This window comes from Physeter macrocephalus, chromosome 11 (genome assembly GCF_002837175.3).
Source record: "Physeter macrocephalus isolate SW-GA chromosome 11, ASM283717v5, whole genome shotgun sequence".
In the NCBI taxonomy this organism is placed as follows: Eukaryota; Metazoa; Chordata; class Mammalia; order Artiodactyla; family Physeteridae; genus Physeter; species Physeter macrocephalus.
In genome coordinates this window covers 71,842,885-71,848,423 of record NC_041224.1, presented here as the reverse complement: position 1 = coordinate 71,848,423, position 5,539 = coordinate 71,842,885, and the positions used below count along the sequence as shown (strand labels likewise).

Here is a 5,539-nt window from a genome sequence, read left to right as displayed (position 1 = left end):
ACAGCGACACTACTAAGGTTCTCACAGGGATCAAAGGCACTGTCCCCGAGGACCACACACAGATTTCAAACGCAAGACCTGTGCCACGCGAGGGGACCGGGATGCTTCAAAGGGAACAGTGGCTGTCCACAGCAGTGCACCTGGCATCGCAACAGTGCCACCATCTCTGCCCCGCCAACGGGCTGCTCCAGATAAACCTCTGGCTGTTCTAAAAGCCTGCCTGCCACACGGGCCGGCCGCGTCATGCCCTCCGGGAGAAACACTTTCGCTTTGCACATTCCCAAACGAGGGAACAGAGTGGCCAAAGGGCATGTTCGCATAACTCAACTACCCCCAAGGAGACCAGCAAAGACGCCTCAGGATGTCTACATTCTCTACGTCCCGCAAGACACCCTTGGGGCGTCATTCGTCCGGCAATGGAATCACAACTCTAGGCAGGTTACCTACCACCCCGCATCCACGTGAACTGCCAAAGCCATCCCCTCCATAGGCAGCGGATGCCAGCCCATCAAGAACATGACACATCCTTGGGAAGCCGAGGCTAGTGCCTGCAACCAAATGATGCCAGCCCATGCCACAACATCACACAGGACCTGTCCTCGTCACGCCTTACCGTTCTGTCCAGTCCATCGGCCACCACGCAGGCATAAATACGGCCCTCGGTCCTCACCCCAATGCACCGTGACCCACTTGCAGCCAACACTGTGCCGGGAGCTGCAGTACAGGAGCTCACAAGGGCAACAGCGAAGCCTACTCCCTCAGCACCCTTCTGCAGGGGCTGAACAAGAGCCCACCGCAACGCACTGCCCTAGACCGCCCGTGCCAGCCCATCATGAACATGACACATCCTTGGGAAGCCGAGGCTAGTGCCTGAAACCAAATGATGCCAGCCCATGCCACAATATCACACATGACCTGTCCTCGTCACGCCATACCTTTCTGTCCAGTCCATCGGCCACCACGCAGGCTTAAATACAGCCCTCGGTCCTCACCCCACTGCACCGTGACCCACTTGCAGCCTGTTGCAGTACAGGAGCTCACAAGGGCAACAGCGAAGCCTACTCCCTCAGCACCCTTCTGCAGGGGCTGAACCCGAGCCCACCGCCACGCACTGCCCTAGACCGACCGGGCACTCTAGATCCTCACCGCGCCACACGCAACAACAGGGAAGGACACAGGCCTGGCCTGAGGCTCCAGGCTGCAACAAAGGAAGCTTGCTCTTTTCGGCTTCTGGACTCAAACCCAGAAGCGGCATGCACAAAGTGTGATCCTGGACAAAACACACCTACCCAAGCTGCAAGCTCACTGGGCCTAGAACAGCACACACTCCGACTCTGAAGACCAGAAGGGGACCTAGCTGCCTCGCAATCCCTCACCGGCCTTTCAGCAGGGACCTGCGATTCATGGACGACGCAGCTAATGTGCAGACACGGTTGACCCTTAGACGGGAGCCCCTCCAATGCTGGAGCACTGGGTCGTGCTTGCATGCATGGCGGCAGGGGACGCGGGCCCTAACTCCTCACTCTCCCCTACCCCTGAGAGAGGAAACGTCCTGGACCTCACTTTTGATGGGGAGACGGTACAGCCTTCTCACTGATTTTGCTCAGATTTTCCAAGGTATGCACACAAGGGTGTCATCATCGATCGAAGCACATGCTGGGACGCTGCAGAACACAACCGGGCAGGCCGCGGGGCTGTGCAGGGGAGCCTAGAGCTCGGAGTACTCCAAAAGAGTGGGGAATACACAGCCCTCAGGCCTCTCAGCAAGAGCAACAGTCAAACCACTCTTGCAGCCACTGGGCCCGTCTGAGGAAAACCTAACATCCAATGGCACATCTTGGGGTGGCTGAATGCCTACCGACCTGGGTTATCCACGTCCACGGTCGGCAACATGGCCCAGCTCTCTTGTTCCAGTTCTCCTCATCACCTCCAGTCGTCAGACCACGCAAACGTCCTGTGTTCTTTGCCATCGGCCAGCCTTGCCAATCAACTGCACCTGAGAAGTGGACAGAAATCACTCAGGAGTCAGACTTGCACCGGGGTCCTCTAGAACGTGATTCATGAGAACATTTCCCTGGGCTGGAGCCCCGAACCTGCTTCACAAGGACCTCTATCCCTTACGAAGCCCTGAATGTTTGCCTGACAGCACGACGGCAGTAAGTTAGGCACGTACGTTGGCCGTTGTGTGTGAGGGTGTATGTGTGTGTTCCTGCGTGCGCGCGGGCGTGACAGTGACTGCGCGGGATGACGCGCTTGGGGGTTTCTGTGTGGGCCTCTGAATCCGCGTCTTGGTCTTTGTGTATCCTTGAGGCCCTCGGCAGTGACCTTGAACAGTAAAAGTCGCAGTTTATACACAGCACCGAGGCTTTGGACCACCCCACTGAATGCAGAAAGTCCCCTGTCAGCTTCAAGAGGCCACATGTGGACTTTGTCCCCCCGAGGCTGTTGAGATAGGCAACGGTCTCCCGCTCTCCCACAGCCATGCCTTCTGACCAAAGCACAAAGATTCGTCCAGACCTGCCTCCCGGCCGTGGGTGTCACATGTACGTGGCCCTGGAGACCCTGCCACCTAGGAGCACATCTGATGTCCACCTGGGGCCACTCCCAGCACTTTGGGAAGCAAGGAAACCTCCCATGGTTGGCGTTGACACTGACCTTCAGCTGGCTACAGGCAAGACGCAGCCCCGCACCTCTCAAGGGGCTAGCGGACTTCAGCCCAAGTGCCACTTCTCGCCAACTAGGACAAATCACGCTCGGTGGACCCTTGGGAATGCCCACCACGGGAAGTGCTGGGCTTCAGGAACCATGAGCCAGGCTGGAACCCGACGACGGAAACTAGGCCATTTTCCAGGCCACGTCTCGACAGCTCCCAGCCGGCACGTTTGGCAGCCCAAAACCCGGAGCAAACGCTCAAATGCTTGACAGCCTCGGCCTACGTGCCCACCTCATGCCCGCACGGCGACTCGACCTTGCTGGAAGCCACAGACGCCATGCGAACATGGGGACGCTGTACACCAAGGAAGACAGACCGCATACATGTCTGCTTTGATGACGCTGACCACACCCCATGCATTCGGGCACTTCTTCACTGCCACAGCGACACTACCGAGGACCTCAGAGAGTCCAAAGCCACTGTCCCCGAGGATCACACACAGACATTCAATGGAAGACCTCTGTCACGCGAGGGGACTTGCAAGTCAGAAAGGGCACAGTGGCTGTCCACGGCAGTACACCGGGCTTCGCAACGGTGCCCCCACCTCCGGCCCGCATAAACCTCTGGCTGTTTGAAAGGCCCGCGTGCCACACGGGCCGGCCACCTCATGCCCTCTGGGAGAAACACTTTCGCGCTGCACATTCCCAGAAGAGGGAACAAAGCGGCCAAAGCGCACGCTCGCATAACTCACCTTCCTCCGAGGAGGCCGGCACCAATACCTCAGCATGTCCATCTACTCTAGGTGCCGCAAGACACCCTTTGGGAGTCATTCCTCCGGCAACGGGATCGCAGCTGATCACAATTTACCTACCTCACCGCATCCTCATGAACTGCCAAAGCCTCCACTGCTTAGGCAGCTGATGCCAGCCCATCACGAACGGGACACATCCTCGGGAAGCCGAGGCCGACACCTGCCACCCAATGATGACATTCTATTTCATGACATCACAAAGGTCCTGTCCTCATCATCCCTTACATTCCTGTCCCGGCCATCAGCAACCACGCAGGCTTAAACGGAGCACCGCCCTCGCCCCACCCCACGAGGACCCACTTGTCCCCAACACTCTGCCGGGAGCTAAAGGAGGGGAGCAGACAAGGGCAACACTGAGGCCTAATCCATCAGCCACTTTAGGCCGACGCCCACCCCGAGCCACACCCGTCCACAGCTCCGGCCTCACTTGGCAGTCAAGAAAGTCACCGTGCCAAACGCAAGAACAGGGAGGGCCACAGGCCTGGCCTGAGGCACCAGGCTCCAACCAGAGAACCTTGCTCATGTTGGCCACCAGAATTAAACCCCGAAGCGGCATGCACGAAGCGTGAGCCTGGCCCAAACACACTTTTCCAAGCTGCAAGCTCACTTGGCCTACACCAGCACACACTCCGACTCTGAAGACAAGCAGGAGAGCACGCCCTCTCGCATTGCCCCAATGGCCTTGGCCCTGAATGTTTGCCTGACAGCACGACGGCAGTAAGTTAGGCACGTACGTTGGCCGTTGTGTGTGAGGGTGTATGTGTGTGTTCCTGCGTGCGCGCGGGCGTGACAGTGACTGCGCGGGATGACGCGCTTGGGGGTTTCTGTGTGGGCCTCTGAATCCGCGTCTTGGTCTTTGTGTATCCTTGAGGCCCTCGGCAGTGACCTTGAACAGTAAAAGTCGCAGTTTATACACAGCACCGAGGCTTTGGACCACCCCACTGAATGCAGAAAGTCCCCTGTCAGCTTCAAGAGGCCACATGTGGACTTTGTCCCCCCGAGGCTGTTGAGATAGGCAACGGTCTCCCGCTCTCCCACAGCCATGCCTTCTGACCAAAGCACAAAGATTCGTCCAGACCTGCCTCCCGGCCGTGGGTGTCACATGTACGTGGACCTGGAGACCCTGCCACCTAGGAGCACATCTGATGTCCACCTGGGGCCACTCCCAGCACTTTGGGAAGCAAGGAAACCTCCCATGGTTGGCGTTGACACTGACCTTCAGCTGGCTACAGGCAAGACGCAGCCCCGCACCTCTCAAGGGGCTAGCGGACTTCAGCCCAAGTGCCACTTCTCGCCAACTAGGACAAATCACGTTCTGTGGGCCCTTGGGGATGCCCCCCACGGGAAGTGCTGGGCTTTAGCAACCATGAGCCAGGTTGGAACCCCCTGACGGAAACTAGGCCATTTTCCCGGCCACGTCTCGCCAGCTCCCAGCCGGCACGTTTGGCAGCCCTAAACCCGGAGCCAACGCTCAAATGCTTGACAGCCTCGGCCTACGTGCCCACCTCCTGCCCGCACGGCGACTCGACCTTGCTGGAAGCCACAGACTCCATGCGAACATGGGGACGCTGTACACCAAGGAAGAAAGACCGCATACATGTCTGCTTTGATGACGCTGACCACACCCCATGCATTCGGGCACTTCTTCACTGCCACAGCGACACTACCGAGGACCTCAGAGAGTTCAAAGCCACTGTCCCCGAGGATCACACACAGACATTCAACGGAAGACCTCTGTCACGCGAGGGGACTTGCAATTCTGAAAGGGCACAGTGGCTGTCCATGCAGTGCACCGGGTTTCGCATCGGTGCCCCCACCTCCGGCCCGCATAAACCTCTGGCTGTTTGAAAGGCCCGCGTGCCACATGGGCCGGCCACCTCATGCCCTCTGGGAGAAACACTTTCGCGCTGCACATTCCCAGACGAGGGAACAAAGCGGCAAAAGCGCACGCTCGCATAACTCACCTTCCTCTTAGGAGGCCGGCACCAATACCTCAGCATGTCCATCTACTCTAGGTGCCGCAAGACACCCTTTGGGAGTCATTCCTCCGGCAACGGGATCGCAGCTGATCACAA

The 5,539-nt window shown here is 58.5% G+C and overlaps 1 long non-coding RNA gene and 1 other non-coding gene across 2 annotated transcripts in view; both read right to left on the bottom strand.

Annotated features, from left to right (window-relative positions):
* Positions 1-1,554: 1,554 nt before the first annotated feature.
* Positions 1,555-1,647, bottom strand: LOC112062743 (small nucleolar RNA SNORD116). The gene has a single exon (XR_002890870.1). It is a non-coding gene; the product is annotated as a small nucleolar RNA SNORD116 (small nucleolar RNA).
* A 220-nt stretch (positions 1,648-1,867) lies between these two features.
* Positions 1,868-5,539, bottom strand: part of LOC114487208 (uncharacterized) — a 16,976-nt gene continuing 13,304 nt past the window's right edge. The window contains exon 4 of the long non-coding RNA XR_003682120.2: positions 1,868-1,996. This is a non-coding gene — a long non-coding RNA (uncharacterized lncRNA). The remainder of the gene's footprint in view (positions 1,997-5,539) is intronic.